Below are 11,464 nucleotides of genomic sequence, written 5' to 3'. Positions count from 1 at the left end.
TTGTGCCCCTGCTCCCTCTAACTCTAGTACTGTGGGTGGGGTGGGGGCAGGTTGATCTACTTGCATTTTGATGGGAGCTATTTCTCCCCCTTATAGTGTGGAAGTACCCAAATCCCATGTACCTTTGATACTGTGCCCTATTCTTTCATCTAGTTTTTTTTTTGTCCTTTGGAGGTATGCTATATCGGTTGGTAAGGAGAGAAACTCCTAGCTTCTACTCAGCCACCATCTTAGCCTGGAAGTCCCCATAGCAAAAGTTTTGCAAAAGGGTCTGGGCACACACAAGGAACTGAAGGGGGAATTTCAGATTCTGGAGAACATATAAATCTGAGGACTGGAGACTGTTGAGGAGTCTTTTTTTTCTGTTTGGGCAAGAGAGTAGAAAGTCCACTTCCTGTGGAAGTTTGTATGAGGAGAATTGCTTTCCTGATACACGGAGATCCTGCAATCTAACCAGTGATAAGAACTGAGATCCTATTTATCCCTGTTCCAGTTAACATCTCCCAGACATCTTTGTAAGGTCCTGATTCCTGAGTCTGAAAAGTTTCATTACTAAGAGTGAGTGAGAGCTAGACCCTGAAAAAACTGTCTATTTTGAAAAACCAATCCGTCATTGGACCAGAGGCCTGCACCCATCTTTGCCTCTGAAGTTCATCAAGATTTCAACATTTCTACTCTGACAAACTTTTACCATGACTATCTTTAATTTGAGGACCTGTTAGCTCAGATTGAGAGTTAGTCTTGGGTTTTAGAGAGATCAGAGTAGTAAAGTGTAGCTTGACGATCTTGAAGAAGATTTCATGAGGAATCTGTAGAATTTGGGAGGAATATCTAGTTTTTAGAGTTAGGGACTTCCTTTACCTTGGTGCTCCATCATCTCCTATTGATTTACTATAAATAAACCTATTTTACTGTTTAAAAGATAGTCAGATAGCATTGTGGCCTAAGAGTTACTCTCAGGCCCATTCAGGCTTGACGAGTGAGTTTTTCTGTATATTAATAACAACAAGTATATATAACCCCAGTGAGTCATCTTACTCACCTATTTCAGTCACTTATTTTAGTTGGAGAGCCAGGTATTTCAGGCACTTATTTCAGCAACATATTTCAGGAGAAATGTAAAAATATATATAAAATACTAGAGGTAAAAAAGGGGTTAATACTAAGAGAAATGAGAAAAGAGACAAAATGGGGTTAATTTATATTTCAAAGAAGTGCATGGCAGGAGTGAGGGAGAAGACCAATACAATGGAAGGGTGAAAGAGGTTGGAGACAGGTAATACTTAATTCTTACTCCTGTTGAAATTGATGCAAAGAGGGAAGAACAATCAGATTCATTGGGGCAGAGAATTGATTTGTGCCCTATAGAGAATTAGAAGGGTAACAAACAGACTGGTGGGGAGGGAAGCAATGTAAGGGAGGGAGAGTGTGGAGGGTAGTTTAAAAGGACCCTAAGAAAAATAAGTGGAGAATAAGAAGGGAGGGGAGAGAAAAGGAAGTAAAATAAGGGTGAGGATTAGGGGGACTGATTAAAAAAGCAAAACACTGGTGTAGAAGGAAATAGTAAAAGAAGAAAGGGCAGGACTAGGAGAGGAAATCAAAATGTTGGGGGATACACAGGTGGTAATCATAACTATGAATGTGAATGGGATGAACTCACCCATAAAACAGAAGCAAATAGCAGAGTTGATTAGAAACAAAAATCCTGCCATATGCTGTCTACAAGAAACACACATGAGGAAGGTAGACACACACAGGGTAAAGTTAAGAAGCTAGAGCAAAATCAACTGGGCATCAACTGAGAAAAAAGAAGACAGGAGTCGCAATCATGATATCTGACAAAGCCAATGTAAAAATAGATCTGATTAAAAGAAATAGGGAAACACCAATGCAACTATGAACAATTTGGAAATAGGTCTTGATCAATGACACATGTTAAAACCAGTGGAAATATGCATCAGCCATGGGGGGTGGAGCTCAGGGGGTGAAGGGGAAAGTAAGAGCATGTATTATGTAACCATGTTAACTTTTCTATAAAATAAATATTAATAAATGTTTTAAAAAAGAGAGATAGGGATTGTAATTGCATCTTGATAAAAGGCAGTATAGACAATGAGGAAATATCAGTACTCAACATGTATGCACCAAGTGGTATAGTATCCAAATTTCTAAAAGAGAAACTAGTGGAGCTTAAGGAGGAAATAGAGAGTAAAACTATACTAGTGGGAGATCTGAACCTTCCTCTATCACAGGGTTTGGCAACGTATGGCTCTCGAACCATATCTGGCTCTTTTGAGGGCCAGATATGGCTCTTTCTGCAGGAGCCATAAAGTCAATTTTTTTTTCAGGCACTGTTACAGGAATGAGCACTGTGAGCACTGTATGGCTCTCACGAAATTACATTTTTAAAAATGTGGCATTTATGGCTCCCATGGCCAAAAAGGTTGCCGACCCCTGCTCTATCAGATCTAGAAATAAAAAAATAAATCTAGAAACAAAAAATAAATAAGCAAGAGGTAAGAGATGTGAATGAAATCTTGGAAAAATTAGTTAATAGATATGTGGAGAAAAATAAATTGGGACAAAAAGGAATATAGCTTTTTTCAGCAGCACATGGTACATTCACAAAGACTGACTATGTACTAGGCAATAAAACATGGCAAACAAGTGCAAAAGAGCAGAAATAATAAATGCAAACTTTTCAGATCACAATGCAATAAAAATAATTAATAAGAGTACATGGAGAGGCAAATCAAAAATTAATTAGAAATTAAATAATATAGTTCTCCAAAATTGGTAAAAGAACAAATCACAGAAACAATTAACAATTTCATTGAAGAGAATGACAATGATGAGACATCCTATCAAAATCTATAAGATGCAGTCAAAGCAGTACTCAGGTGGAAATTCGTATCCTTGAGTGCATATAACAAATTAGGGAGGGCAGAGGTCAATGAATTGTGCATGCAAATTAAAAAAACTAGAAAGAGAACAAATTTAAAATCTCCAGATAAAAACTAAATTAGGAATCCTAAAAATCAAAGGAGAAATTAATAAAACCGAAATTGAAAGAACTATTGAATTAATAAATAAGACTAGAAGCTGGTACTTTGAAAAATCAAATCAAATAAACAAAGTACTGGCTAATCTAATAAAAAATAAAAAAAGGAAAGAAAACCAAATTAACAGTATCAAAGATGAAAAGGGAGACTTCACCTCTAATGAGGAATGAGGAAATTAAGGCAATCATTAAAAACTATTTTGCCCAATTATATGGCAATAAATATGACAATGTAGGTGAGGTGGATGAATATTTACAAAAATATAAATTGCCTAGATTAACAGAAGAAGAAGTAGAATACTTAAATAATCCTATATGAGAAAAAGAATTTGAACAAGCCATCAAAGAACTCCTTAAGAAAAAATCCCCAGTCAGATGGATTCACAAGTGAATTCTATCAAACATTTAAAGAACTAATCTGAATTCTGCACAAACTATTTGACAAAATTTGTTCCATTTAAAAGAAAAGTCTGAAAGTGGAAAAAAAATCTTTATAGAAAGTTTCTCTGATAGAGGTCTCATTTCTAAACTATATAAGGAACTGTGTCAAATTTACAACTGTAAGAATTAAATTTTAATGGTTGACTAAAATATGTGAAAATTATAAATAATATGGTAGTCACCAATTCAACATATTATTGCTCAAAGTCAAAAAGACCTTTAATAGCTTTTATTTACAAAAGAGGTGGAAAGAGTGAAAGTAGAGAAATACAAAAGGATAGAGAAAACATTAGCCTATCTAACTAAATATTGCTTGATTCTGCCAGGACTTGTTGACCTTCAATAGGAATTAAACTCTCTCAGGAAGGGAAAACCAGTTATTCACTCACCCAAGTTCCCTCCAAGAGGCAAGTCAAGACAATGACTCTAGCTGAAGGTGATTCCTAAGGCCAACTGTCTTCCTTGAGCTGACCTTCTTGACGCTGACTTCCCTCTTGAAGTCCCAACTCCTTCTTCAAGCCAAGTTCCTTCTTGAAGTTGACTTTTTACACCCAGAAATTCAGGGCCTTTTATAGTGGCTTCTTGTCTTCCAAATTGTCTAGTACTGCCCAGAGGGCAGTGTTTGTGGGAACCAGTTCTCATCTTCTGGAGGGGTGAATACTCATTGAAAGGGTTCACAGATTCCTGGCTGACTGAGTTTCTGAAGGTGTGAATTCACTAAGCTCCTCCACCTAGTTCAAGCTTGTGTTGATTTAATCAAAAGGAGGACAAAGGAGAGTTAATCTTACCTTCACAATCTATATAGTGAGGTACTTAGTTAGTGTTAAGTAAAGTGTTAGCTCCAACTAGGCAAAGAGAATAAAGGATTCCCTTTATTTCACAAGTGTAAACTCAAAGAGAACAAAGAATTCCCTTTTACACAACTATGATGACCATGATTTTAAAAGAAATGTTTCTTTCTGCACTGAGTCCCTTACCTGTCAGCAGGTGCATAACAAGCTTTGTTACAGGTCCTCTGAAGACATGATTGGCCACTGCTTTGATCAGAGTTCTTAACTCTTTTAAAGTTGTTTCTTCTTTATGCAGTAAAAATTAGTAGTAAAATTTGTCCTCTTGGTTCTGTTCACATCTCTCTATCATTTTATGCTTCTCAGGATTTAGATTCTCTTTCATAATTTCCTAAGGTATAACTATATTCCATAAGTCATATATCAAAAGTTGTTTAGCTGTTCCTGGATAGTCTAAGAGGCAACCGAAGTCAAGCCCTTCCATTTCAACTCTTTTCCTCTTCTTCTCCATTCTCTTTTAATGTCTCCATGAGAAATTAAGTTAGTTTTATAACAAAAGTCTTTACTAGCATTATCCCTTCTTTTAACCTCCCATTTCTGTTCTTACCTATTGAGTTCAATTTATTTATTTTAAACCTGGGATATTCCAACCACCAAATCTCCAAAGAGCATCAAATTTCTCTTGGGGTTTGACTTTGCCAGAAAGGCTGTGCCACCTGCTTGGGCAGAGACTCCCCAAAGTGAGTTTACATGAAATTTATATATATTTAAACCACAAAGGAGGGAGGAGGAAGATTTCAGGTAAAAAGGAACTGAGATATGTTGCAAGAGGTTACTTAATAGTTAAGATACTTGTTACTGAATTGGTCAAGCTGGTTTCTGGAACCAGAGAAATTTTACAGGCTTCCATTCAGATGGTATGACAATAGGATGTTCTGATTGAAGGCTCATTGGGATGGAGAGTGAGTGTGGCAAGGAGGACTTTTAATTGTTGATGTAAAGCTTAATACAAGATGGAGGGAGTCATGTTTAGTATGTTATCCACACCACTTGGAGATCTTTGGAGATGAGCCTTTCACTCTTTCTGCCTCCAGACACATGTCCTCTGTCTTAGCTGGGAGGAATCCCTTTCTTTTTCCAAAGAGCTTTTCTCTTATTGAACTTCACCCTCATTAAAAGGTCTGGAATAATCTCAATATTTTAATGGAAAAGATGTGTGGGTAGTTTGCCTCCTTTTCAGGCAGCCACATTGACAGGAAGCCTTTTTTACATTTAAAAAATTTTAAATATAATTTTAGTTTTAAATCAAATTATCTTTCTTGTGTTTTTGTTGTTTGGGGAGTTTAAAAGGTAAATATTCTGCTCATTTTTCTTTTTTTTGGTAGGGGTGGGCAGGAAGGGCAAGAGTGTCTCAATTGCCTATTTTGTGAAATGTGTCTTCATTGATGATTAGCCTGCAGTTTGTAGAGTATTGAAATAGGTAACTGAAATACCAGGGTGGTAGTAATGGGATATTGGCAGGTTCAATGAATGGTTACTCAGGGCTAGTATCAGAAGATACCACAGGGTTTGGGAAGGCCAACATGTTGTAGGTCTAACAAATACAGTCCAAGCAGAGGTAATGAAAGCAGGGATGGTTTGGTTTATTAAACAAGGGAAGGTAGGAAAGGGAATTTGGATAACCCTATCTATTATTCAATAACTAACCCTCCCCAACAGATCTACTGTTGTTCCCTCACAGGAAGCCTTCAGAGATTTTAGCTACAATCTGAAGTCCCAGTCACTAATATAAATAAACTCCTCTAACCCAAACTCCCCCTTGGATGGTAACAGAAGTATTTAGTTTGGAAGCTAAGCAGGAACAGGGCTCAGGGAGAGGTTCTCCTGGACAGATGAGAAGCAGCTCTGTAGATGCTCAGCTAGCAGGAAACAGTATAATCAGGTACAGATATGATAGGAATGATGAAGATATAGCAGAAGGAAAGCCACAGGAGAGAAGCCAAGCTCACTAGGTGCACCCCAGGAGACAAGACTTAGACTCAGCCTCTAGCTTAACTGTCTGTTAGAAAAGAGCCCAGTCACTTCTGCAGAATTCTAGAACCTTTCCTGCCTCTGCATCTTTTCTAGTTCCTGCTCATATGCTCTCTTTCCTTATAACAGTATATCATTTCGGACCATATCTTCTTTCCCTCTCCCCATTTCCTCCACACCCTGCCCCAACTTTGCAATTGTCATTTTGGATTACTAATCAGTGTGGGTCTTGTGTCATTACACATCCTTGTTTTTACATTTCAAAGTCAGAATTTGACTGTCATTCTTATTTAGAAATTTGCCATTGAAATTTAACCAGTATGTAACTTGGAATTTGAAACAGTAAGTTCTATCTCCTGCCCACTGGAAACAACCTAGGAATTCTTTTCATTCAAGGTTTTGTATTCAGAAGTTTTTGGCAGCTTCCATGTAATATTTCCTTAAGTGCTGAGTTTCAGACACTCTTCCCTTAAGCCCAGTGCAGCTACTCAAGCTGATCCCTTACCCAGTATCTTCCCTGGCTCTCTTCTGTCCTTCCCTACCTGGGCTAAATCATTTTCTAGGATTCTTTGCATGGTTCATAGAGGGAAGGAGACATATTTGCTGTTGGTGGTCTGTTGGGTTACCAACCTTGTGTGCAGGTCTCCAAGTACAGTGGCAAAAATAATAGCTAATATTTACATATCACTTTAAAATTTACAGAGCACTTTACAAGTATATCATTTTATAGTCACCACAGTCCTAGGATGTAGGTGCTATTATCATTCCCATTTCACATTCATTAGGTTCTATTCATTATGAATTTTCTAATGTCTAGTCAAGGATCCTCTCTGGCCAAAAACCTTCCCACATTCAAGACATTCATACAATCTCTCTCCAGTAGGAGTTCTCCTGTGTTGCAGAACATCTTTCCTGTAGGGGAAGGTTTCCCCACATTCATAAGATTTCTCTCTAATATGAATTTCCTTGTATTCATTATGTGTAGCTGTTGTTAACTTGGAAATGACACAGAACTACTAAAGTAGAGAGAAAAACGAAATCTTTAATCAGGAAAGGGATAGGTTCAATAATTGGCCACTACACAGAAACCAGCACCAAAAATTACACAGGGCCTACACCCCAGGAACTCTGGGAATGTATCCCTGGGAGAATGCACCAAGCTAGATGATTTCTCTGAAGAACAATAGAATTTGGGGAACTTATATACCTCCTGGGGAACTTGGGACAGGGAAGTATGATTGATTGGCTTTACAATGGACACAAGGAAATGAGAAGTCCAAGACAGGCTTATTAGGGAGAGGCTGATGCTTTACAATTGTAATGACATTTTTGCAATGCAATATGAAAAGCAAAATGATTGGCAGTTAGCTGTTTAGAACTTGGAATGAGCAGTTTGGCAAAGCCTGGCAGGTGCAAATTCAGTTGATGGAAAAGGTATAAAAGCAGGATTTGAAGGGAGACAAGGATCTCAATTTTTAGACAGGACATGGTGGGGTTGGTTGTGCTTGGGTAGGCTGAGAAGTTAACTTAAGATACCAGCAACCAGCACTGATCACTTCCATAGTCTTAGATCTTGTGATATCTTATACTGAATATTCTGGTTTAATTCACTCATCAAGAAGAAATAACATCATTCATCATCAAATGAATTGGTTCAGGTTGAAGCCATTTGGCTCTGCCAGGTGGACTAACCATCAATAACTAAAAAGCTTCAATATCCTGATTACCTTCAATTTATATGCCATCTGGTCATTAGTAACTTAGTCCAAGGATCTCCTATAACCCTCTTCCCATCATTTCCCTGCTTCCCTCCCTAAAACCTATTGTTATTAAATCTTTAAACTCACCTCAAGTGAACGTTATCATTACTTCAGGGATTAGTGAATATATCCTTGGACACTTGAGGGAACAAGGAGATTAATTTTCTTGATTCAAGGAGTTAGTAAGCTTCTTTTCCAAAAGGTGGGTTGGTTATATGCTCTGCAGGTGGGGCAGGATGCACACACTTTAGAGGCTATGATAGTTATTTATACCAGAGGCTATCCATACTCTTAACAGAGTCTACAATGCCCTGGGTGCCAAAGTGACCATTTTTATGAATGGATTGGCATATTTGGTGATTAAAAACTTCTAGGGAGCAGGGGTTTTCCTTCAGATGACACCCATACTCCATTGATCAGTTTTGCTTTGAACTTTTGTTTCCATTTTTCTACTTCCTTTTCATTATAGGAAAGGGATAAATCTGATTCATTACTCATTGCCAATGTTAAAATTAATTCAGGCCCTTCTAAGGCAGTGAGTTTTGTAGCAGTATCTGCCAGGTGGTTCCCTCTAGAGACAGGGTCAGCTCTAGCTGTATAGGCAGAGCAATGAACTAAAGCTAGGGCTTCAGGTAGCTGGAGAGCAGAAAGAACTTCATTAATGATTTCTGCATTTGTGATACATTTACCAGCTGATGTTAAAAATCCCCTTTGAAGGCATAGCATACATACTGCAAGACATATTCCAAATGCATATCTAGATTCTGTGGAAATTGTTGCCTTCTTGTCTTTGGCAATTACACAGGCATGTTTTAGAGCTATAAGTTTTGAACCTTGAGCACTTATATTTGAGGGCAGTGAAGCTGACCACAGAGTGGCAAATTCTATGACTACATCAGCTCCAGTGTAATATATGCTTCATGAAAGAAGAACCATCAATGAAAAAGACTAGATCTGGGTTCCCCTTGTTGAGGAGGATTTTCAATCTGAGTATAGCATGAACAAGCCCCATTTTGGATATACCACTGTGAGGTATTGGTTGCCACATTTGGACTATTATTTCTATAACTGTTTTTGTTATGATTATTATTATTTCAGAAATTACCATTATTCCTAAAATTTGTTATTGAATACCTGATTACAGTTTCTGCAGTTTAACACTGAGTGACCTTCCCCCCCCCCCCCCCACATAAATAACACTTTGGTGCTTTATTTGTGGATTTTTGCAAGGGGGCTATGGCCACTGCAAGAGCAAGGAGGCTGGGTAGAATTAGATGGTGAGAGGGTGTGAGGAAATGGATCAGGAGTAGGGAGAGGGATGGGTTGAATGGGAGGTGGGATGGGTTGAGTAGGGACAAAATTGGTAGGATAGGATAGGACAGAGACTGAATCGGCTCTAAAAATGAGGGAATGTGCAGAGATGAGTCTCTCTTACTCTGGAGGTTCAAGTTTTTCTCAATGCTTTTTATATAAGCCTTGAGCTCCCCCTAACTCTCTTCCAGCTTCTTCTCAAGGTTACTTGAGGTATTTTCCAGTTGTCTTTTAAGGTGGGCTTTTAGTTCAGCTTTGAGGTCAAGGATTGGTTCAGTGGTAGGAGGAATCAGTTGTATTGGACAGGAAATGCATAGCATAGGATGGGAAATGTATAATATAGGACAATGCTGAGATGAATCTCTCATCTGAATCTCGAGGTCACTCAGGCTATTTGCCAGTTTTTTCTTAAAGTATACCAGGAATAGTACTAAAGAAAGCCATTTGAAATGTTATCTGGGATCATGAATCATTTTAGATAGTCAAGAAATAGTGTTTTCCCAATTTGGGCTATGCTGTTAAAAATCATAATTAGTTGCCTACTTAGTAGTTTTCATTTAAAAATTTAAATTAATTTTTCAATTAAATTATTAAATTGCTTGCAATTCTACTTTTTGTCAGTAGCTACTGGCTAGGGGTTAGGGTTTCACAAAGCTAGTAGGTGGGATCTTCTAGAGCAGGGGTCGGCAATGTATGGTTCTCAAGCCATATCTGGCTCTTTTAAGGGCCAGATATGGCTCTTTCTGCAGGAGCCATAAAGTCAATTTTTTTCAGGAGCTGTTATAGGAGCCAGCACTGTTACAGGAGCAGGCACTGTGAGCACTGTATGGCTCTCACGAAATTACATTTTAAAAAATGTGGTGTTTATGGCTCTCATGGCCAAAAAGGTTGCCGACCCCTGTTCTAGAGACTACAGATAATAAAATTGTTGTGAGTACAGGCACGCCCTAATCAATTACCCTTTTAGTGGAGGACAGGTGAAAAGCCTTAACCTAGACTAAATTTAGGAGGGGCAACAGGAGAAAGCAAAAGTTTTCTATTTTAGGCAAAATAAAACATACTTTCTTGTAAGTAAAGTTCTCAAAGTACAGCCTCAATTTTAACTAAGAGGGTTGGGAGCCCCTTTCAGGTCAGGTGTGTAGGAAGTTGCTTCTCTGAGCTGGCCTGGGGGCAAAAAAGTTTTCCTGGTATTTTATTCTTTTTTTTTTTTAAACCCTTGTACTTCGGTGTATTGTCTCATAGGTGGAAGATTGGTAAGGGTGGGCAATGGGGGTCAAGTGACTTGCCCAGGGCCACATAGCTGGGAAGTGGCTGAGGCCGGGTTTGAACTTAGGACCTCCTGTCTCTAGGCCTGACTCTCACTCCACTGAGCTACCCAGCTGCCCCCCCCACCCTTTTTTTTAAACCCTTACCTTCCGTCTTGGAGTCAATACTCTGTATTGGCTCCAAGGCAGAAGAGTGGTAAGGGTAGGCAATGGGGGTCAAGTGACTTGCCCAAGGTCACACAGCTGGGAAGTGTCTGAGACCAGATTTGAACCTGGGACCTCCCGTCTCTAGGTCTGGCTCTCAATCCACTGAGCTACCCAGCTGCCCCCCCTGGTATTTTATTCTTAATGGATTTGAAAGCTTTTCAGGATTAAAGAAGCAGTTTTAGTTGCTACTGTTTCTGCTGACCTGACTGCTCTCCTTAGTAGAGACATGTGGGGTTTGGAAAAGGCCTTAAAGAATTCTGGGCTGCGAAATAGAAGCTTCTGGGGCAGGGTTCTTCCCCGTCTCAGGAAAGGGATGGTGGTGGTGGAAGTATCTCTCCAGGTGGAGCCCTGAGGGCCTGCTAATTGTTGCCTAAGAAAAAACAGCCAGCTTACCTAGCAGCAGCCAGTAATTCAGCTGTTTTCAGTTTAAGGGGGAAAGAGAAAAGAAAAAAAAAATTAGGACTTACCCTTCCTCCCAGCAAACAAACTATTATAGTTATTATAGAAAGAGAGAGAGAGAGAGAGAGAGAGAGAGAGAGAGAGAGAGAGAGAGAGAGAGAGAGAGAGAGAGAGAGAGAGAGAGAGAGAGAGAGATAGAGC

The sequence above is a fragment of the Gracilinanus agilis genome, chromosome 3, assembly GCF_016433145.1.
Source record: "Gracilinanus agilis isolate LMUSP501 chromosome 3, AgileGrace, whole genome shotgun sequence".
Lineage (NCBI taxonomy): Eukaryota > Metazoa > Chordata > Mammalia > Didelphimorphia > Didelphidae > Gracilinanus > Gracilinanus agilis.
The sequence above is the reverse complement of the archived record's forward strand: the minus strand, read 5'-3'. Positions refer to the sequence as shown.